The sequence below is a fragment of the Anomaloglossus baeobatrachus genome, unplaced genomic scaffold (assembly GCF_048569485.1).
Source record: "Anomaloglossus baeobatrachus isolate aAnoBae1 unplaced genomic scaffold, aAnoBae1.hap1 Scaffold_452, whole genome shotgun sequence".
In the NCBI taxonomy this organism is placed as follows: Eukaryota; Metazoa; Chordata; class Amphibia; order Anura; family Aromobatidae; genus Anomaloglossus; species Anomaloglossus baeobatrachus.
In genome coordinates, this window is record NW_027443859.1 from 181,907 (window position 1) to 205,998 (window position 24,092).

At 49.7% G+C, this 24,092-nt stretch overlaps 1 pseudogene; it reads left to right on the plus strand.

The window, feature by feature from the left end:
• Positions 1–24,092, plus strand: part of LOC142280475 (germinal-center associated nuclear protein-like) — an 89,318-nt pseudogene that overhangs the window by 45,757 nt on the left and 19,469 nt on the right.

Below are 24,092 nucleotides of genomic sequence, written 5' to 3' on the forward strand. Positions count from 1 at the left end.
CATTGCCACCATGAGACAGGCCAGGAAGTCAACGTCCGCCAAGATCTATTACAGGTCTTGGCAAATCTTCTTATCCTGGTGCTCTGATAACGGTTTTCTTCCATGGCCGTTTGCCTTACCCACTTTTCTTTCCTTCCTTCAATCCGGAATGGACAAGGGTTTGTCACTCGGCTCTCTCAAGGGCCAAGTATCGGCGCTCTCCGTATTTTTTCAAAAGCGCCTAGCCAGGCTTCCGCAGGTCCGCACGTTCCTGCAGGGAGTTTGCCACATAGTCCCACCTTACAAGCGCCCACTGGAACCCTGGGATCTTAACAGGGTACTAACGGCTCTTCAGAAACCACCTTTCGAGCCGCTGCGGGATGTATTTTTATCACGTCTTTCGCAGAAGGTGGCCTTTCTAGTGGCAGTTACATCACTCCGGAGAGTGTCTGAACTGGCAGCGCTGTCATGCAAAGCCCCCTTCCTGGTGTTTCACCAGGATAAGGTGGTTCTGCGTCCGGTCCCGGATTTTCTCCCTAAGGTGGTATCTCCTTTTCATCTCAATCAGGATATCTCCTTGCCTTCATTTTGCCCTAATCCAATTCACCAATGTGAAAAGGATTTGCACTCTTTGGATCTGGTGAGAGCACTCCGACTCTACGTGTCTCGCACGGCGCCCCTGCGTCGTTCAGATGCGCTCTTTGTCCTTGTCGCTGGCCAGCGCAAGGGTTCGCAGGCTTCCAAGTCAACCTTGGCTCGGTGGATCAAGGAACCGATTCTCGAAGCCTACCGTTCTTCTGGGCTTCCGCTTCCTTCAGGGCTGAAAGTCCACTCTACCAGAGCCGTGGGTGCGTCCTGGGCATTGCGGCACCGGGCGACGGCTCAGCAGGTGTGTCAGGCAGCTACGTGGTCTAGTCTGCACACTTTCACGAAGCACTATCAAGTGCATACCTATGCTTCGGCAGCCGCCAGTCTAGGTAGGCGAGTCCTTCAGGCGGCGGTTGCCCACCTGTAAGAGGGGGCCGTTTCGGCTCTTTTTATTGAGGTATTCTTTTACCCACCCAGGGACTGCTTTTGGACGTCCCAATTGTCTGGGTCTCCCAATGGAGCGACAAAGAAGGGAATTTTGTTTACTTACCGTAAATTCCTTTTCTTCTAGCTCCTATTGGGAGACTCAGCACCCGCCCCTGTACCCTTCGGGCTGGTTGTTCTTTTGTGTACACATGTTGTTTCATGTTGAATTGTTCTTTTGGTTCATGGTTTTCAGTTTTCCGAACATCCTTCGGATTGAATTTACCCTAGACCAATTTATAAGTTTTCTCCTTCCTGCTTTTGCACCAAAACTGAGGAGCCCGTGATCCACGGGAGGGTGTATAGGCAGAGGGGAGGGGTTACACTTTTTAAAGTGTAATACATTGTGTGGCCTCCGGAGGCAGAAGCTATACACCCAATTGTCTGGGTCTCCCAATAGGAGCTAGAAGAAAAGGAATTTACGGTAAGTAAACAAAATTCCCTTCTTTTGTGCTAACCACAGGGCGGCGCAAGGGTCTCTCTGCTTCTAAGCCGACCTTGGCCCGTTGGATTAGATCGACCATTTCGGACGCCTACCAGAGTACTCAGGTGCCTCCCCCGCCGGGGATCAAAGCACACTCGACCAGAGCTGTCGGTGCCTCTTGGGCTTTTAGGCACCAGGCTACGGCTCAACAAGTCTGTCAGGCTGCCACTTGGACTAGCCTGCATACCTTTTCGAAGCACTACCAAGTGCATGCTCATGCTTCGGCAGATGCGAGCTTGGGCAGACGCATCCTTCAGGCGGCTGTCGCCCACTTGTGAAGTTAGGCTCCGCCTACTTCTTAGTTTTTTCTGTTTATTCCCACCCAGGGACAGCTTTGGAACACCCCATGGTCTGGGTCTCCCAAAGGAACGATAAAGAAAAAGAGAATTTTGTTACTTACCGTAAATTCTTTTTCTTATAGTTCCGTATTGGGAGACCCAGCTCCCTCCCTGTTGCCTGTTGGCAATTTTCTTGTTCCATGTGTTATCACCGGCTGTTGTCGTGGACAGAGTCTCCGGTTGTTCCGGTTCTTACTCGGTTCTACTTGTGGGTGGCTATTCTCCTTCAGCTTTTGCACTAAACTGGCTAGGACTGGCTACCAGGGGGTGTATAAGCTCAGAGGGAGGAGCTACACTTTTTAGTGTAGTACTTTGTGTGTCCTCCGGAGGCAGAAGCTAAACACCCATGGTCTGGGTCTCCCAATACGGAACTATAAGAAAAAGAATTTACGGTAAGTAACAAAATTCTTTTTTCTATCCGTTCTCTCTGGAAATAGTGAAGGATTGGGCAGAGTCCCCTGCTGTCGATCATCCTGTGTCTCGACTGGCCAAGCACATGGTACTCTCCATTCATAGTTAGAGTTACATAGGTTGAAAAAAGGTCCATCTAGTTCAACCTTCCTCCACCAATTCTACATTTTGTCCCCAAGTCACTTATAACCAACAATGTTGTGTGTACTGAGGAAATCATCCAGCCCTTTTTTAAAAGCTGTTATACTATCTGCCATTACTACCTCTTGTGGTAGAGCAGTCAGACTGTGGAATGTCCTAACTGCCTGACAGTGCCTCTCTCAAAGAACCCACCGACCGCACCATTGAGGCTATAGCTCAGTCTATTTTTGAGACGGCAGGTTCCTCCCTCTGCCCCTCATTTGCCGCAGTGTGGGTTGCCAAGGCTCTTGCCGTCTGGAGTAAGAGTTTACGGAGAGTCCTCCGTGCAGAGGATCTGCCTGCCGAATTGGTTGAGCTGACCAACCAAATATCCATGGCTGCCAAATACTTTATATACGCTTCACTAGACTCTGCAAATTATGCCGCCATGGCGGCCAGCAATTCGGTGGTAATCTGTCGGATTCTCTGGCTTGCAGCCTGGTGTGCAGATAATGACCGGGTAACTGGGTTACCCTTTCAGGGGTTTCGCCTTTTCGGCGAAACACTTGAGAGAATAATTGCTGATGCAACAGGATGTAAGTGCACCTCTCAACCACAACAGCGCCCAAAGCGCGAACCTCGCAAAAGATTCCCCTGGCGTTTTCGGCCCTTTCGGAACTTTACCTGTCAGCCACTCGCAAAATCTGAACGATCCTCCTGGCGCAGCGAGCAAAAGCCTGGACCCTCCAAGACTAACATGACCTGGCGCTCCCATCCTAGGCAGCCCAGGTCCGGTCTCACCATTCCTTCTCAGCATGACGCCAGTCATCCCCCGACCACCGTAGGAGGTCGAATGCTCCTCTTCCAGGACGTCTGGCTTTCCTACATAGATGATGCTTGGGTGCGAGAACGCGTATCTACCGGGTACAAAATCGAGTTAACCTTTCTCTCTAAGAGACGTATCCTGCAATCACGCATTCCCAAATCCGCAGCCCAGAATCGGGCCTTGTCTCAGGCTATCGCGGTACTTGGCTACGCTGGTGTCATCGTACCAGTTCCCACCGAACAACGTTACACAGGTTTGTACTTGAACTTTTTTCGTGGTTCCCAAAACGGACGGCTCGGCCCGTCCTATTTTAGACCTCAAGAGGCTAAACAGGGCAGTGCAGACTCACCCCTTCCGCATGGAATCCCTAAGATCTGTGGTTGCATCCATGGAACCGGGAGAATTCCTGGCCTCCATCGATATACAATATGCCTACTTGCACATTCCAATCTGCAAAGCTCACCAGAGGTTCCTTCGGTTCGCAATTGGGGAGGAGCACTTCCAATTTACGGCTCTCCCCTTTGGCCTAGCCACGGCACCTCAAGTCTTTTACCAAGGTCATGGCAGCTGTCATGACCGTGCTTCGTCCCAGAGGTATTGTAGTCATTCCGTATCTGGACGACTTCCTCATAAAGGGACAGTCATTTCTTGCCTGCTCAGAGAGTGTGCAAATCTGCTTGGACACTCTCTCGAGGTTGGGCTGGCTCGTCAACCACCAAAAGTCCTCTCTAGTTCCATCTCAACATCTTGTCTTTTTGGGCATGGTCCTAGACACTTCTCGAGCCCGGATGTTTCTACCAGTAGAGAAATGGACTTCCCTGAGACAGGGCACTCAGGCCCTCCGGCGCAAGTGCCGCCTACCTTTGTGGTTCTGGATGAGAATTTTAGGGAAGATGGTGGCGGCGTCCCGTTTGCTCAGTTTCACCTTCGTCCTCTTCAGCTGGCTCTCCTTTCGGCGTGGACAGGAAACTAGCATCCCTGGATCGCCCAGTTTGTCTTTCCCAGAGGGTGATTCACTCCCTACTCTGGTGGACCCATCACTCTTCGCTCTCCCAAGGGAGATCCTTCCTCCTGATTCACTGGAAAGTAGTCACGACAGAGGCCAGCTTGATAGATTGGGGAGCCATGTTCCATCAACAAATGGTTCAGGGTCGCTGGTCTCTCGCAGAACGCACTCTCCCGATCAAAGTTCTGGAGTTAAGGGTCATTTTTCTCTCTGGTCGGGTTTCCCTGTTCGGATTCAATCCAACAACGCCACTGCAGTGGCATACATAAATCATGAAGCAGGGACCAGCATCTTAGCAATTATTAAGGAAGTCACCAAGATCCTTCGTTGGGCAGAGAATCACACCTCTGCTATCTCCAAGGTTCACATCCCAGGAGTAGCGAACTGGGCAGTAGACTTCCTAAGCCGACAAGGTTTGGCTGCGGGAGAATGGTCCCTCCACGACAAAGTGTTCCATCAGACCTGTCACAGGTGGGGTCCTCTGGACGTGGACCTCATGATATCTCTCGAACGCCAAGGTCTTCCCATTCATGGCCCGATCCCGCGACCCATACGCAATAGGCTCTGACGCCCTGGTCCTGCTGTGGTCGCTGTTTCGTCTCCCTTACATATTCCCTCCGCTCCCCCTCATTCCAAGACTGATCAAGAAGATCAAGGCGTTGGGAGTCTCTGTGATACTAGTAGCTCCAGATTGGCCCAGGAGGACCTGGTACTCGTAATGCGTACATTAACTAGGTGACACTCCCTGGCGGCTTCCCAACCGCCCAGATCTTCTGTCGCAGGGGCTGATTTGCCACCAGAATTCTGCACGGCTGCGTTTGACGGCGTGGCTCTTGAATCCTGGATTCAACCAGGTCATTTCCACTACAATAAATCCTAGAAAGCCCTCCTTGACTCGCATTTATTATAGAACCTAGAGATCATTTCTTTCGTGATTCGAACAACATGGAATGTCGCCGCTTACCTTTTTCTTGTCCAATACCCTGACCTTTTTGCAGGTGTGACTTGATTCGGGCCTAGCCCTCAGTACCCTCAAGGGACAGGTCTCCGCCCTTTCGTTTTTTTTCCCGAAGCAGCTAGCTGCTCGATTGCAGATTCATACCTTTCTTCAGGGGGTAGCCCATCTGGTTCCCCCCCTATCGTCAGCCTCTGCATCCATGGGACCTTAATCTGGTTTTAGGAGTCCTCCAGCCTTTTGAACCACTGCGAGAAATCTCGCTCTCTTCACTTTCCTGTAAAGTTGCGTTTTTAGTGGCTATCACGTCAGTGAGGCGCGTTTCGGAATTGGCGACCCTCTCCTGTCGGGTTCCCCACCTGTTTTCTTACCAGGACAAGGTTGTTCTCCGGCCCTCACCGTCCTTCCTCCCAAAGGTTGTTTCTCCAAATCATCTAATTGAAGAAATCGTCCTGCCTTCATTCTGCCCTGCTCCGGTTCATTCATTTGAGAAGTCCCTGCATAATCTTGATCTTGTCAGAGCTCTGAGTATCTATATCTCTCGGATCGCGCCGTTTCGCAAATCAGACGCACGCTTTGTACTTTCAGAGGGGCACAAGAAGGGTGCTTCAGCCTCGAAATCCACGATTGGCCGTTGGATTAGATCAGCTATCCGAGAGGCGTACAGGGTCAAAGGCGTCAGCCTCCCGGGAGGGGTGAAGGCTCATTCCACCCGAGTGGTGGGAGCTTCTTGGGCTGTTCGCCATCAAGCTTCGGCGGCTCAACTTTGCCAAGCCACTATCTGGTCCAGCGTCCACACGTTCAACAGGTTCTACAGAGTACATATGCAGGCGTCTATGGATGCTGGCCTGGGGAGACCGGTTTTGCAGGTGGCAGTGACTCACCTCTGACTCGGAGGGACCCCTGTTTTCAATTACTACCTTTTATAGTTAATGGTCAGTTGGTTTGTCTGACCTTACCAGTTGTTAATGGTTTTGTTCCCACCCAGGGACTGCTTTTGGACATCCCATGGTCCTGTGTCCCCCAATAAGGCGAGAGAGAAAGGAAGATTTTTGTGTTTTCACCATAAAATCTTTTTCTCTGAGCCTTCATTGGGGGGGACAGCACCCATCCTGTTTGGATTAGAATTTTTCTCATCCCTTACGTAATCTACAGCTACAGCTCCTCCTCCTACTTTTTACTTTTACACTAAACTGTCTTAGTTCCCGGTCAGTCACAGGATGTACACTGAGGAGGAGCTAACTTTTTTTCTTTAGTTTGCCTAATATCAACCTCCTGGCAACAGCAGCATACACCCATGGTCCTGTGTCCCCCAATGAAGGCTCAGAGAAAAAGATTTTACGGTGAGTACACAATCTTTCTTTTCAGATTATAGGAAGCACCTTACTATAAATAGCACTCCAGTAATACACACACACCTCTGCTACATACACACACACACACACCTCTGCTGAATAAACAAACACACACACACACACCTCTGCTACATACACACACACACATCTGCTGCATACACACACACACACCTCTGCTGCATACACACACACATCTGCTGCATACACACACACATCTGCTGCATACACACACACATCTGCTGCATACACACACACACACCTCTGCTGCATACACACAGCTCTGCTGCATATATATATATATATTATACACACACACCTCTGCTGCATACACACACATACACACCTCTGCTGCATAGACACACATCTGCTGCATATACACCACACACAGCTCTGCTGCATATATACACACACACCTCTGCTGCATACACACACACATACACACACGCACACCTCTGCTGCATACACACACCTCTGCTGAATACACACCTCTACTACATGCATCTTAAACTGATTTTCCTAATAAGTAATTTATTGCAAGGTATAAAGTCTTTTTATTCCCCATACTTTCCTTTTTCCGCCAGACTTACCACGTGACTGATATCCTTGTAAGATCCTTCACCTCCAGTGTGAATTTTTGTACTGTTTATTTCTTTATCGTTCCTTTGCGAGACCCAGACCATGGGTGTTTAGCTTCTGCCTCCGGAGGACACACAAAGTACTACACTCAAAAGTGTAGCTCCTCCCTCTGAGCTTATACATTCCCTGGTAGCCAGTCCTAGCCAGTTTATTGCTTTGTGTCAGGAGGCATACATCCACACATGCATTCTCATCTGATTTGTTTGACTTTTGGAAAGAGTTTGAAGAAAAGCGGGTCCATGTCTGGACTCCCGGCATGTCCCTTCTCACCCTACTGTGTCGGCGGTGTTGTTAAGGTTGATTTACAAGGCTGCAGCCTTACATGCCGCGCTCCTTCACCATCCCTTCTGGGCTCTGGCTTGAAGTGGGAGCCAGCACGGTCTACATGCCTGGCAGGAGTCCGGTCTCCATCCACAGCCCCTTGAGGATTCTGTTGGACCGGAGCACTCATCCCCAGGGACATGGCCCTGCGTCTCAGCAGCTAAGTACCTGAGACGTTTATGTTGGGGGTCCCGGTTCTTTATTGTAAGGGGAGAGTATGCTGTATGTGATTGTTTTAACTTTTCCGGCGGGTTCTCTAGCTTTTGCCTGAGAACCGCGCCGATGGTGCCTGCTTGTCGGCCTCGCCGCTTAAATTTAGGCCCTGGCTTCGCCGGAGGCCTAGTTTCATTTTCCTACCCTCGCATGTCACTCATGCAGAGGGACAGGTTCGGCTCCTCCCGGCGGCCATTCTACACAGGGGAGGGACACTCCCCACTGCTGGGGCGTCCCTACTTCCCTGCAGGTCTCTATAGCCCTCCAGTTCCCGCTCTTTTATAGGAACGCCCTCTTCTCAGGCAGAGTTCACTCTGCTCTGGGACATCCTGCATTCTGCATCTCTGCTGAGCTGCTACGACTGGGGGACCGGGCTTCGGGATCTGGAGGGCACACAACACCGCGCTCAGCGGTCTGGTAAGCCACAGCCGGTCTCCGGTTGTGGACCTCTGTATATTCTCCCTGGGGTTCATTTTCTGCAAAGCCCCCACTCCAGCAGCATGTCTCACACAAGGAGCAAAGCTCCAAAGCCTTATTCTGCATGCACTGCATGTAAGCTCCTGCTGCCTGAGCTGAGCACCTATCCACATTGTGATGTCTGCTCTAACTTGGCGGTGCCACAGCCTGGAGTCTCACCCCCAGTGGTCTCTCAGGCTGCTGCTGCACCTGTGATTGAACCCCCGGCCTGGGTAGAGTCCTTTTCTAGGTCCATATCCCAATCATTTGCTGAGTCCATGGGGCTTTTGTCCAGGACTTTGATGAATATGCCTCTAATACTCTTGACAGAGGACTCCTATCCTCTGACCTCCGTCCATCGGAGCTCACGGAGGATTCATCATCTGATCCCAGACCCCGTCCTTCTAAGAGAAGGCGCAGGGTTTCCTCCCCCTCCCCATCCCACGGCTCTGTCTCAAGAGCTGACTCTCTAGATGAGGAGGATGCCCTCACTGGGGGCTCGGAGGCTATGTATCTCATCAATTTCTCTGAGGGTGACTCAGATCTTAGTGATTTGATTGCTTCTATTAATTCTGTGCTGGATCTCAATCCGCCAGTATCAGAGGAGCAACTCTCTTTGGCAGAAAAACATCAGTTTACCTCGCCTAAGAGAGTGAAGAGTGTGTTCTTTAACCACTCCAGTTTTCAGACCGCTGTGACCAAACCCAGGGCCTGCCCTGACAAACGCTTTCCAAAGCGTGGTTCTGATGACCGGTTTCCATTTCCACCTGAGATGGTCAAGGAGTGGTCTCACTCCCCAAAGGTAGACCCTCCAGTGTCTAGGCTCTCAGCCCGGACCGTTGTGTCGGTGGCTGACGGCACCTCACTTAAGGATTCCACTGACCGTCAGATTGACCTTCTGGCCAAATCTGTGTATGAAGCTGCGGGGGCCGCGTTTTCCCTGACTTTTGCAGCAGTGTGGGCTCTCAAAGCCATCTCTGCTTCTCTAGAGGAGATGCATTCCCTCACCAAGGAATCTATGCCTGAGATGGTTACCTTAACTGCTCAGGCTTCAGCTTTTTCGTCCTATGCCATGTCTGCCATGCTAGAGGCTGCTTACCGCACTGCGGTGGCTTCAGCTAATTCTCTTGTTATCTGCAGGATTTTGTGGCTTCAAGAGTGGAAGGCAGATGCTTCTTCCAAGAAGTTTCTTGCTGGGCTCCCTTTTGCTGGTTCACGGCTGTTTGGTGAACAGCTGGATGAAATCATTAAAGAAGCTACTGGCGGGAAGAGTACTTCCATGCCACAAACCAAGACCAGGAAACCCGCCCAGGGTAGGAATCAATCGAGGTTTCGTTCCTTTCGTTCCTCCAACTGGTCATCCTCTAAGCCTTCCGCCTCGTCCGCTAACTCAGCCAAGGATCAGAAATCCAACTGGCGCCCAAAAGCGCATACGCAGGAGGTTCTGCCACTAAGGCAGCTTCCTCATGACTCTCGGCCCGCTCCAGCCACGTCCTTAGTCGGTGGCAGGCTCGCCCACTTTGGCGACGCTTGGTTAAAGCAAGTCTCCGATCAGTGGGTGAGAGACATCATATCTCACGGCTACAGGATAGAATTCTCTTCCAGCCCTCCAAACAGATTTTTTCTCTCAACTCCCCCCTGCTCCAAGGCCGCCGCCTTCTCGCAGGCCGTGGCGTCCTTGCAGGCAAACGGAGTGATTGTCCCAGTTCCCGCTCAGGAACGGTTCAGAGGTTTTTACTCAAATCTCTTCCTAGTTCCGAAAAAGGACGGTACCTTCCGGCCCATCCTGGATCTCAAGCTTCTCAACAAGCATGTCCGGGTGCGGCATTTTCGCATGGAGTCTCTGCAATCAGTCATTGCCTCTATGACCCAAGGGGAGTTCCTGGCGTCCATCGACATCAGAGATGCCTATCTACATGTGTCAATCGCAGTGTCACATCAGCGTTGGTTACGTTTTGCGATAGGAGAGGATCATTTCCAATTCGTGGCTCTCCCCTTCGGGTTAGCCACGGCCCCTCGGGTATTCACCAAGGTCATGGCGGCAGTGATTGCGGTCCTGCACCTCCAGGGGTTAGCAGTGCTTCCTTATCTGGACGACCTTCTGGTCAAGGGTGCATCCAGCGCAGACTGTCAGCGGAGTGTTTCGCTCACTCTCGCCACCCTAGCCCAATTCGGGTGGATTGTCAATCTTCCCAAATCCACTCTGACTCCGACCCAGAGTCTCCCGTACCTAGGGATGCAGTTCGAGACTTTGCCGGCACTTGTGAAGTTGCCCTTAGACAAACAGCAGTCTCTCCGGCTAGCGGTGCGCTCTCTCCTGAGGCCCCGCCGTTATACCCTCAGGCGTCTGATGCAGGTGCTGGGTCAAATGGTGGCCTCCATGGAGGCGGTTCCCTTTGCCCAGTTCCATCTGCGTCCTCTGCAGCTGGACATTCTCCGCTGTTGGGACAAGCGGCCTTCCTCCTTACACAGGTTAGTGGCTCTGTCGCCACGGACCAGGAGCTCTCTTCAGTGGTGGCTTCGGCCCCTCTCCCTGTCCCAAGGGCGCTCCTTCCTGGCCCCGTCCTGGGTGATTCTCACCACGGATGCCAGTCTATCCGGCTGGGGAGCGGTATGTCTCCACCACAGCCGCCTGGCAATGTTGGAGGTCCAACGCATTCTTCAATGGGCGGAGGACTCAAAGTCCACCATATCCGCAGTCCACATCCCTGGCGTAGAAAACTGGGAGGCAGATTATCTCAGCCGTCAATCCGTGAACGGTGGCGAGTAGTCTCTGCACCCGGCAGTGTTTCAGTCAATCTGCCGCAAGTGGGGCACTCCGGACGTGGACCTAATGGCATTCCGTCACAACAACAAGGTTCCGGTTTACGTGGCTCGCTCCCACGATCCTCAGGCCTTCGCCGCGGACGCTCTGGTTCAAGACTGGTCCCAGTTTCGTCTGTCCTACGTGTTTCCCCCTCTAGCTCTCTTGCCCAGAGTCCTGCGCAAGATCAGAATGGAGGGCCGTCGAGTCATCCTCATTGCACCGGACTGGCCCAGGCGAGCTTGGTATCCGGACCTGCTCCAACTGTCCGTGGAGATGCCGTGGCATCTTCCGGACCGTCCAGACCTTCTCTCGCAAGGTCCGTTTTTCCGCCCGACTTCTGCGGCACTCAAATTGACGGCGTGGCTCTTGAGTCCTGGATTTTGACGGCTTCTGGTATTCTTCCTGAAGTCATCTCCACTATGACTCGGGCCCGTAAGTCTTCCTCCGTCAAGATCTATCACAGGACTTGGAAAATTTTCCTGTCCTGGTGTCGCTCTTCCGGCCATTCTCGTTGCCGACCCTTCTGTCTTTTTTACAGTCCGGTCTGCAGCTAGGACTGTCCCTCAACTCTCTCAAGGGACAAGTCTCAGCTCTATCAGTGCTGTTCCAGCGGCGTCTCGCCCGGCTGGCTCAGGTCCGCACCTTCATGCAAGGTGCGTCTCACATCATTCCGCCTTATCGGCGGCCCTTGGATCCCTGGGACCTTAACTTGGTCCTCACGGTATTGCAGAAACCCCCTTTCGAGCCCCTTAGGGAGGTTTCTTTGTATCGTCTTTCTCAAAAGGTGGCCTTTCTAGTTGCCATAACTTCTCTCAGGAGAGTCTCTGATTTGGCTGCGCTCTCCTCGGAGTCACCTTTTTTGGTTTTTCACCAAGACAAGGTAGTTCTCCGTCCGACCCTGGACTTTCTTCCTAAGGTGGTCTCTCCCTTCCACCTTAACCAGGATATTTCCTTGCCTTCCTTCTGTCCGGCCCCTGTTCATCGCTTTGAGAAAGCGCTGCATACTCTAGATCTGGTGCGTGCTCTCCGGATCTATGTGTCTCGCACCGCTGCGCTTAGGCGGTGCACCTCTCTTTTTGTGCTAACCACAGGGCGGCGCAAGGGTCTCTCTGCTTCTAAGCCGACCTTGGCCCGTTGGATTAGATCGACCATTTCGGACGCCTACCAGAGCACTCAGGTGCCTCCCCCTCCGGGGATCAAAGCACACTCGACCAGAGCTGTCGGTGCCTCTTGGGCTTTTAGGCACCAGGCTACGGCTCAACAAGTCTGTCAGGCTGCCACTTGGACTAGCCTGCATACCTTTTCGAAGCACTACCAAGTGCATGCTCATGCTTCGGCAGATGCGAGCTTGGGCAGACGCATCCTTCAGGCGGCTGTCGCCCACTTGTGAAGTTAGGCTCCGCCTACTTCTTAGTTTTTTCTGTTTATTCCCACCCAGGGACAGCTTTGGAACGTCCCATGGTCTGGGTCTCCCAAAGGAACGATAAAGAAAAAGAGAATTTTGTTACTTACCGTAAATTCTTTTTCTTATAGTTCCGTATTGGGAGACCCAGCTCCCTCCCTGTTGCCTGTTGGCAATTTTCTTGTTCCATGTGTTATCACTGGCTGTTGTCGTGGACAGGGTCTCCGGTTGTTCCGGTTCTTACTCGGTTCTACTTGTGGGTGGCTATTCTCCTTCAGCTTTTGCACTAAACTGGCTAGGACTGGCTACCAGGGGGTGTATAAGCTCAGAGGGAGGAGCTACACTTTTAAGTGTAGTACTTTGTTTGTCCTCCGGAGGCAGAAGCTAAACACCCATGGTCTGGGTCTCCCAATACGGAACTATAAGAAAAAGAATTTACGGTAAGTAACAAAATTCTCTTTTTATGTAACCTGCAGGAGTGAAGATCACATTTAACTTTAATGGTGGTGAGGTTCAGCTGACCTGCACTTATCAGATAGATCACTGTCAAACATGGAGATAATATGGAAGCATTTTCTGAGTCTGCAAGCTTTTTTTTATAGAAATAGTTTTAGCAAATTCTTCCTAGTATTCCTTTTTTGTATTTATTCTTCCTAAACTGTGTTACTGTTTTGCCACATTCAAGTATTGAGGAAAATTTTTGACAAATGACTATTAGGGTATGTGAACACGATCGGGACCTGCTGCATCCTGGACGTGGCAGGTCCTGACCTGCGGGGCTGCGAGTTTCCTCCGCAGGAGACTGTAGCTGGTTGTGCTCACGATCAGGGTTTGGGGCGCTGCGGTCTCTCTCTTCTGTTTTCTCTGTGGAGAACGCTTGCGACTCCACAGCAAAGACGTAACATGCTTGCGGCTTGGAGAGCTACATCGCAGGTCAGGTTACGCTATGGGCTGTACACACCGTGGGCATGAGATTCCTAGAAATCCCATACACTGTACTTGTGCTGTACGTTGCAGTGTTTTGGTCGCCGCATCCAAAACGCTGTGAACACTGATCGTGGACACGAAGCTTAAGGGCATTCTTCAGTTTCAAAGCGTTATTTTTCATAGAATATTTTCTTAAATTGTTGTTCCAATAGTGTATATAAGCAATGAGTTATACTCCAGCAGTATCCAGCAATGCAAATAATTGGTGTGTGTAAGTACCCTTATTAAAACAAAAAAACCCCCCATTGTTACCAAGGTAGTAAAGGGTTAAATTACAATAAACACAATTTGTCAAAGCAACTAGAGGTACCCTAAATCAAACCATTAAAACTTAATGTTTAATCTATACTTAATTATAATAATGAGCTTGCTTACTATTCGCCCTGAGTACTATGTAATGATTGGACGATTCTAATATGACATCACTACCAAACCTTTAAAAAAAAGTGGCGCGTTTTTTTCGGTTTAGCCCCCTGATAAAGCCAGACATGGTGAAACATGTTTGGGAAGCTAGTAGCTGAAACCTTTAACAACCTGCTTAACAACCAATTTAGGGAGTCACCAGTAAGCAAATAGGAGTCACAGGTCCGCGCCCTGTTACCTCACATGAGATAGGAATGTCAGTAAGATCCCTCTTTCAGCAATGTTTTAAACTACGGTCACGATTATAATTAAGTATAGATTAAACGTTAAGTTTTAATAGTTTGATTTAGGGTACCTCTAGTTGTAAGTACCCTTATTGGCTTAGCATTGCAAGTAGTGTCTCTAATTAAGGCTGACAATTTGGGTCAGTGTGTGTATATGTGTATGTAAATATACAGCTCTAGCAAAAAAATTAAGAGACCACTACAAAATTTCAGTTTTTCAGATTTTTTTCATTATAGGTATATTTTTGAGTAAAATGTAAATTGATTTTTTATTCTATAAGCTACTGACATGTCTCCGAATTTCCAAGCAATAACTTTTATATTTATTTTCTGAAAATGAGAAATAATCAAAATAACAAAAAATGCATTGCTTTTCAGACATCAAATAATGCAAAGAAAACAAGTTTATAATCATTTAGAAACAACAATACTAATGTTTTAACTCAGGAAGAGTTCAGAAATTAATATTTTGTGGAATAACCATGATTTTTAATCACAGCTTCCATGCGTCTTGGCATGCTTTCCACCTGTCTTCCACACTGTTTTTGGGTGACCTCATGCCACTCCTGGTGCAAAAATGTAAGCAGTTCTTCTTTGTTTGATGGCTTGTGACTATCCATCTTCCTCTTGATTACATTCCAGAGGTTTTCAATGGGGTTCAGGTCTGGAGATTGGGCTGGCCATGACAGGGTTTTAATGTGGTGCTCCTTCATCCACACATTGATTGTCCTAGCTGTGTGGCATGGCACATTGTCCTGCTGAAAAAACAGTCCTCAGAGTTGGGGAACATCGGCTGAGCAGAAGGAAGCAACTGTTTTTAGAGGGTAACCTTGTATGCGGCTTGATTCATACGTCCTTCGCAAAGTTTATTCTGACCAATTGGAGCATAGTGTCCTGGAGTAAGGTAATCTTCTTTGATGAGTCTAGTTTTCAGCTTTGCCCAACACCTGGTAGTCTAATGGTTAGACGGAGACCTGGAGAGGCGTACAAGCCACAGTGTCTTGCACTCACTGTGAAGTTTAGTGGAGGATCAGAGATGATCTGGGGATGCTTCAGCAAGGCTGGGATTGGGCAGCATAAACTTTGCGAAGGACGTGTGAATCAAGCCGCACCAAGATTATCCTGGAAAACCAGTTGCTTCTTTCTGCTCAGGTAATGTTCCCCAACACTGAGGACTGTTTTTTCCAGCAGGACAATGCGTCATGCCACACAGCTAGGTCAGTCAATGTGGGGATGAAGGAACACCACATCAAAACCCTGTCATGGCCAGCCAAATCTCCAGACCGGAACCCCATTGAAAACCTCTGGAATGTAATCAAGAGGAAGATGGATAGTCGCAATCCATCAAACAAAGAAAAACTGCATACATTTTTCACCAGGAGTGGCATAAGGTCACCCAAAAGCATTGTGAAAGACTGGTGGAAAGCAGCCAAGACGCATGAAAGCTGTGATTAAAAAATCAGTTATTCCACAAAATATTGATTTCTAAACTCTTCCTGAGTTAAAACATTAGTATTGTTGTTTCTATATGATTATGAACTTGTTTTCTTTGCATTATTTGAGGTCTGAAAGCAATGTGCATTATTTTATTATTTTGAACACTTCTCATTTTCAGAAAATAAATATAAAATTTATTGCTTGGAAATTCGGAGACGTTGTCAGTAGTTTATAGATTAAAAGAGCAATTTACATTTCTTTGTCGCTCCATTGGGAGACCCAGACAATTGGGTGTATAGCTTCTGCCTCCGGAGGACACACAAAGTATTACACTTAAAAGTGTAACCCCTCCCTCTGCCTATACACCCTCCCGTGCATCACGGGCTCCTCAGTTTTATGCTTTGTGTGGAAGGAGCCCCCAACCTGGGCTGTGGTCACCACGGACGCGAGCCTGTCAGGGTGGGGAGCGGTGTTCCTCCACCACAGGGCTCAGGGAACCTGGACTCCGTTAGAGTCTTCCCTTCAGATCAATGTTCTGGAGATAAGGGCAGTGTATCTAGCCCTATTGGCTTTCCATCAGTGGCTGGAGGGCAGGCAGATCCGTATCCAGTCGGACAACGCCACTGCCGTCGCATACATCAACCACCAAGGCGGCACTCGCAGTCGTCAAGCCTTCCAGGAAGTCCGGCGAATTCTGCAGTGGGTGGAAGCCACAGCCTCCACCATCTCCGCAGTTCACATACCGGGCGTAGAAAACTGGGAAGCAGATTTTCTCAGTCGTCAGGGCATGGATGCGGGGGAATGGTCTCTGCACCCAGAAGTGTTTCGAGAGATCTGTCGCCGCTGGGGAACGCCGGACGTCGATCTCATGGCGTCACGGCACAACAACAAAGTCCCGGCATTCATGGCACGGTCTCAAGATCACAGAGCTCTGGCGGCGGACGCATTAGTTCAGGATTGGTCACAGTTTCGACTGCCTTATGTATTTCCTCCTCTGGCGATGCTGCCCAGAGTACTACGCAAGATCAGGTCCGACTGCCGCCGCGCCATTCTCGTCGCTCCAGACTGGCCGAGGCGGTCGTGGTACCCGGATCTGTGGCATCTCACGGTGGGTCAGCCGTGGGCGCTTCCAGACCGCCCAGACTTGCTGTCACAAGGGCCGTTTTTCCATCTGAATTCTGCGGCCCTCAACCTGACTGTGTGGCCATTGAGTCCTGGCTCCTAGCGTCTTCAGGGTTATCTCAGGATGTCATTGCCACTATGAGACAGGCCAGGAAACCGACGTCCGCCAAGATCTATTACAGGTCTTGGCGGATTTTCCTGTCCTGGTGCTCTGATAATGGTTTTACTCCCTGGCCTTTTGCCTTACCCATTTTTCTTTCCTTCCTTCAATCCGGAATGGACAAGGGTTTGTCACTTGGCTCTCTCAAGGGACAAGTATCGGCGCTCTCCGTATTTTTTCAAAAGCGCCTGGCCAGGCTTCCGCAGGTCCGCACGTTCCTGCAGGGAGTTTGCCACATAGTCCCACCTTACAAGCGCCCGCTGGAACCCTGGGACCTTAACAGGGTGCTAACGGCTCTTCAGAAACCACCTTTCGAGCCGCTGCGGGATGTCTCTTTATCACGTCTTTCGCAGAAGGTGTCATTTCTAGTGGCAGTTACATCACTCCGAAGAGTGTCGGAGCTTGCAGCGCTGTCATGCAAAGCCCCCTTCCTGGTTTTTCACCAGGATAAGGTGGTTCTGCGTCCTGTTCCGGAATTTCTCCCTAAGGCTGTATCTCCTTTTCATCTCAATCAGGATATCTCCTTACCTTCATTTTGCCCTAATCCAATTCACCAATGTGAAAAGGATTTGCACTCATTAGATCTAGTGAGAGCACTCCGGTTCTACGTGTCTCGCACAGCGCCCCTGCGCCGTTCAGAGGCGCTCTTTGTCCTTGTCGCTGGCCAGCGTAAGGGTTCGCAGGCTTCCAAGTCAACCTTGGCTCGGTGGATCAAGGAACCGATTCTTGAAGCTTACCGTTCTTCGGGGCTTCCGCTTCCTTTGGGGCTGAAAGCCCATTCTACCAGAGCCGTGGGTGCGTCCTGGGCATTGCGGCACCGGGCGACGGCTCAGCAGGCGTGTCAGGCAGCTACGTGGTCTAGTCTGCACACTTTCACGAAGCAGTATCAAGTGCATACCTATACTTCGGCAGACGCCAGTCTAGGTAGGCGAGTCCTTCAGGCGGCGGTTGCCCACCTGTAAGAGGGAGTCGTGTCGGCTCTTTTTATCGAGGTATTCTTTTACCCACCCAGGGACTGCTTTTGGACGTCCCAATTGTCTGGGTCTCCCAATGGAGCGACAAAGAAGAAGGGAATTTTGTTTACTTACCGTAAATTCCTTTTCTTCTAGCTCCTATTGGGAGACCCAGCACCCGCCCCTGTACCCTTCGGGCTGGTTGTTCTTTTGTGGTACACATGTTGTTCATGTTGAATTGTTCTTTTGGTTCATGGTCTTCAGTTCTCCGAACATCCTTCGGATTGAATTTGCCTTAGACCAATTTATGTTTCCTCCTTCCTGCTTTTGCACCAAAACTGAGGAGCCCGTGATGCACGGGAGGGTGTATAGGCAGAGGGAGGGGTTACACTTTTAAGTGTAATACTTTGTGTGTCCTCCGGAGGCAGAAGCTATACACCCAATTGTCTGGGTCTCCCAATAGGAGCTAGAAGAAAAGGAATTTACGGTAAGTAAACAAAATTCCCTTCTTTACTCAAAAATATACCTATAAAGAGAATTATCAGAAAAACTGACAATTTTGCAGTGGTCTCTTAATTTTTGACAGAGCTGTGTATGTATGTATGTATATATTACTACACACATATCTCAGGACCAAATATCAGGAACAGAGAGGCACATGAGCAAACATTAAACAGTGCCAGATTCAGGAGATCAACGGCGTTTACACCAGGTAAAAAAAAAAAATAAATAGATCTAGATTTATTTTTTTTTTTTTTTACACCTGTTGTAAATGCCGTTGCTCTCCTGAGTCTGGCATTGTTTAATTTTTGCTCATGCGCCTTTCTGTTCCTGATATTTGGTCTCTGCTTGCCCGCTTAGCCAACTGGGCATGGTCATCTTAAGATTGCCATACAGAAGAGATGACCACTCCCATTTGGCTAACTAGAATTGATTTACATACAGTGAAGAAGGGACTATGTATCTGGGGAGGTCAGATGCAGTTGCAAAATATAAACATCGCCATATTAAGGAGAACAGCGGCATTTACACCAGGTTAAAAAAAATATTTATGGCAACTATTTCGGTCCTATTTAACGTCAGATCGTATTACAGTGAATGTATTCAAAGTTGGTTCTAATTAATTGAATATTTGTCATGCTCAAATAAATAATTCTCATCATTTTCCTGTGTTCCTTTAAGTGAGTCATCTATAGTTGCTGATCAGCTGCTTGCAGATCTCGTACTGAATCTTTCAAGAAATGTCGCAGAAGAAGAAATAAAGGCAGAGATTGGAAGAGTGAAAGAGGAAAAACGAAGGAAGGCAGAAGAAGAAAGGTAAGATGCGGCATTTTTACATTCTTTGTACTTTATTTTAGCATGTTAGTTATGACAATATCCTCTATTATTATTATTATTATTTCTTGAATTTTACAACAGGAGGATTCAAGAAAGAGAGCGACTTCTTTCTCTGGAGGCCCAATCTCAATGTGTTAACCTCATAAATGATGTTGTTCAAGAGAATATCCAGAAAATATGCAAGAAAGAGCTCCAGTGAGTGTTTTCAGATATCTCTGTGCCAGCAGCATTTTTTAGGCTATGTGCACACGCTGTGTTTTTTTGACGCTGTGTTTTTATGCGTTTTTGGCCGCTAAAAACGCACAAAAACGCACCCGCAGCAAAAAAACGCATGCGTTTTTACCGCGATTTGGTGCGTTTTTGGCTGCGTTTTGCTGCATTTTTGATCCCTGCGTTTTTCCAATGCATTGCATGGGGGGAAAACGCAGAAAAACGCAGGAAAGAATTGACATGTCCGTTTTTTGTTTGTTTTTTTTTAAGCTCAAAAACGCAGCTTAAAAAAAAAGTTGTGTGCGAACAGCAAAAATGAAAACTCATAGACTTTGCTGGGGAAGCAAAGTCATGCAGTTTTGAGGCCAAAAACGCACCTGAAAAACGCAGTGGAAAACGCACTGTGTGAACTTACCCTAAGAACTATGTGTGACCCCCTTCCCCCCAAGGCAAAATGTGTTCTCTATTATTCCCTATTTATAGATGCCTAGACTAAATGAGTGCAAATAATTAGGCTCCATGTGCATTATAGTTAGGGCGGCACGGTGGCTCAGTGGCTAGCACTGCAGTCTTGCAGCGCTGGGGTCCTGGGTTCAAATCCCACCAAGGGCACCATCTGCAAGGAGTTTGTATGTTCTCCCCGTGTTTGCGTGGGTTTCCTCCGGGTACTCCGGTTTCCTCCCACATTCTAAAGACATACAGATAGGGACTCTAGATTGTGAGCCCCAATGGGGACAGTGTTGCCAATGTATGTAAAGTGCTATGGAATTAATGGCGCTATATAAATGAATAAAATTATTATTATTATTAGTTAGCGGATTCCCCTTTATCGGCTGAACAGAACAATCTAATACTTCTTCTTCCCTCTTTATTTCATGATTTTTTTGTTTCAGGAAAGCCGTGCAGCTTGACCACAATAACCACATATTACGCTGCTCTCAGATTGTCTGTAACGAGCATGTTAAGCAATTCGTGGATGAGGAGATATTCCATATAGCTAGAGAAACTCTTTATGAGATGCAATGTTGCAGCAAATATATCCAGAGGTTCGTTGGGTCTTTTTCATTTGCAAACGTAATTTGCATATTTTTCCTGTAATATCTCATTACTAATGTTATCTTTTGTTTTCAGATGGCGGGAAGTTTTAGCTGCACGTAAGAAATTGAGACGACAAATGCGTGCGTTTCCAGCAGCACCTGGTTCTGTAGGACGTGGTGGTACACTAAAAGCTTTGCTTCCCAGTGCGGATACCCACGATATACAGAATTTGTCTAAAGGAATTGTTAACCTGGGTCATGCTGGAAAATTAAGCGTTTCCTTTACCAGGTAGGCTCATTGGTCTTTTAATGCAAAAAAAACAAAAAAACAAAACATGTTGACATAACTAATAGAATATTACTGCTTAGAGAAATAGTAGAAAACTCCCATCTTATTATAGATTTAACTTAAGGGAAATCTGTCACCAGGTTTTCTTTAACGTTCCTTTGGGAGACCCAGACCTTGGGTGTATAGCTTCTGCCTCCGGAGGACACACAAAGTACTACACCTAAAAGGTGTAGCTCCTCCCTCTGAGCCTATACACCCCCTGGTGAACCAGTCACAACCAGTTTTTCGCTTTGTGTATCAACACATGCGTTCTCATATGATTTTTTCCTTTTTTTCCTTCTTTTGGAAGAAGATTGAAGAAATGCGGGTCCTCGTCTGGACTCCCGGCATGTCCCTTCTCACCCCACTTTGTCGGTGGTGTTGTAAGGTTGATTTCCAAGGCTGGAGCCTTACATGCCATGCTCCTTCACCATCCCTCCTGGGCTCTGGATTGAAGTGGGAGCCAGCACGGTCTCCATGCCTGGCAGGAGACCGGTCTCCGGCCACAGCCCCTTGAGGACCCTGCTGGACCAGAGCACTCACCCCCAGGGACCTGGCCCTGCGTCTCAGCAGCTAAGTATCTTGAGACGTTCATATGTTGGGGGTCCCTGTCATTTATTGTGGGGGGAGAGTGTGTTTACTGTGTGTTTTTTAGCATTTCCGGCCGGTCCTCTGGCTTTTCGCTCGAGAACCGCGTCGATGGTGCCTGCGAGTCGGCCTCGCTGCTTAAATTTAGGCCCCGGCTTCGCCGGAGGCCTAGTTTCTGTTACCTGCCCTCACATGTCACTCATGCTGAGGGACAGGCATGGCCCCTCCCGGTGGCCGTCCTGCACAGGGGAGGGACCCTCCTCACTGCTTGTGTGCGACTCCCCCCCTGCAGGCCTCTATGGCCCTCCAGATTCCGCCCTTCCTACAGGGACGCCCAAGGTTCCGCCCCCTCTCTTCGCTCCGGCGGCCATTTTCTTGGGCAGGTTTCACTCTGTTCTGGCCCGTCCTGCACTCTGCATCCCTGCTGAGGTGCTGTGCATTGGGGGTCCGGGCTTCGGGATCTGGAGGGCACACAACACCGCTTCCAGCGGTCTGGTAAGCCACAGCCGGTCTCCGGTTGTGGACCTCTGCTATATTCTCCCTGGGATTCATTCCCTTTATAGAAGCTGTTTCCCCCCACTCAGGCAGCATGTCTCACACAAGGAGCAAGGCTCCAAAGCTTTATACTGTATGTGCTGCATGTAAGCTTCCGCTGCCTGAAGCGAGCACCTATCCACATTGTGAGGTCTGCTCTAACTTGGAGGTGCCACGGCCTGGGGTCTTGGCCCCAGTGGTCTCTCAGGCTGCTCCTGCACATGTGGCTGAACCCCCGGCCTGGGTAGAGTCCTTTTCTAGGTCTATCTCCCAGTAATTTGCTGAGTCCATGGGACTTCTGTTCAGGACTTTGATGAATATGCATCAGCCCCCTTCACAGGGTGCCTCTACTGCTCTTGCTAAGGGGCCTTTAGGACTGGAGCTCACAGAGGATTCATCATCAGGGCACGGACCCCGTCCGTCTAAGAGGCTCCGCAGGGTTCCCTCTCCCTCCTCATCCCGTGGCTCTGATTCAAGGGCTGAGGACTCGCAGGATGAGGAGGATGCCTATACAGGGGGCTCGGAGGCTAACTCCATGTGCCCCATTGATCTTTCTGAGGGTGACTCAGAACTTAGTGACTTGATTGCTTCCATTAATTCTGTACTGGATCTCAATCCGCCAGTATCAGAGGAGCAACCCTCTCTGGCAGAAAAGCACCAGTTTACCTCGCCTAAGAGAGTAAAGAGTGTGTTCTTTAACCACTCCAGTTTTCAGGCCGCTGTGACCAAACCCAGGGCCAATCCTGACAAACGCTTCCCAAAGCGTGGTTCTGATGACCGTTTTCCCTTTCCACCTGAGGTGGTCAAGGAGTGGGCTCACTCCCCAAAGGTAGACCCTCCGGTGTCTAGGCTCTCAGCCCGGACCGTTGTGTCGGTGGCTGATGGCACTTCCCTTAAGGATGCCACTGACCGTCAGATTGACCTTCTGGCCAAATCTGTGTATGAAGCGGTGGGGGTCGCGTTTTCTCCAACTTTTGCAGCAGTGTGGGCCCTCAAAGCCATCTCTGCTAGTCTGGAGGAGATGCATTCCCTCACCAGGGAATCTATGCCCGAGATGGTTGCCTTAACTTCTCAAGCTTCAGCTTTTTCTTCTTATGCCATGTCTGGCATGCTGGAGGCTTCTCACCGCCCTGCGGTGGCTTCGGCTAATTCCCTCGTTATCCGCAGGACCTTGTGGCTTCGAGAGTGGAAGGCAGATGCTTCTTCAAAGAAGTACCTTGCTGGGCTCCCTTTTGCTGGTTCCCGGCTGTTCGGTGAACAGCTGGATGAAATTATTAAAGAGGCTACTGGCGGGAAGAGTACTTCCATGCCACAAACCAAGACCAGGAAACCTGCCCAGGGTAGGATTCAGTCGAGGTTTCGCTCCTTTCGTTCCTCCAACTGGTCGTCCTCTAAGCCCTCCGCCTCGTCCGCTAACTCAGCCAAGGACCAGAAATCCAACTGGCGCTCCAGAGCGCGTCCGCAGAAGACCGCAGGAGGTCCTGCCACTAAGGCAGCCTCCTCGTGACTCTGTCCGATCCAGCCACGTCCTTAGTCGGTGGCATGCTCTCCCACTTTGGCGACGCTTGGTTTCAACAAGTCTCCGATCTGTGGATGAGAGATATCATCTCCCACGGCTACAGGATAGAATTTTCTTCCAGCCCGCCAAACAGATTTTTTCTCTCAACTCCCCCCTGCTCCAGGGCCGCCGCCTTTTCACAGGCCGTGGCAGCCTTGCAGGCCAACGGAGTAGTTATACCAGTTCCCGCCCGGGAACGGTTCAGAGGTTTCTACTCAAACCTCTTCCTAGTTCCCAAAAAGAACAGTAACTTCAGGCCCATCCTGGATCTCAAGCTTCTCAACAAGCATGTTCGGGTGCGGCACTTTCGCATGGAGTCCCTGCGATCAGTTATTGCCTCAATGACCCAAGGGTATTTCCTGGCGTCCATCGACATCAGAGATGCCTATCTACATGTGCCCATTGCGGTTTCACACCAGCGTTGGCTACGCTTTGCAATAGGAGACGATCATTTCCAATTCGTGGCTCTCCCCTTCGGGTTAGCCACGGCCCCTCGGGTTTTCACCAAGGTCATGGCAGCCGTGATTGCGGTTCTGCACCTTCAGGGGTTGGCAGTGCTCCCCTACGTGGACGACCTTCTAGTCAAAGCGCCATCCAGCGCAGACTGTCAGCGGAGTGTCTCGCTCACTCTCAGCACTCTAGCCCAATTCGGGTGGCTTGTCAATCTTCCCAAATCCACTCTGACTCCGACCCAGAGTCTCACGTACCTAGGGATGCAGTTCGAGACTCTGCTGGTACTTGTGAAGTTGCCCTTAGTCAAACAGCTGTCACTCCAGTTGGCGGTGCGCTCTCTCCTGAGGTCCCGCCGTTATAC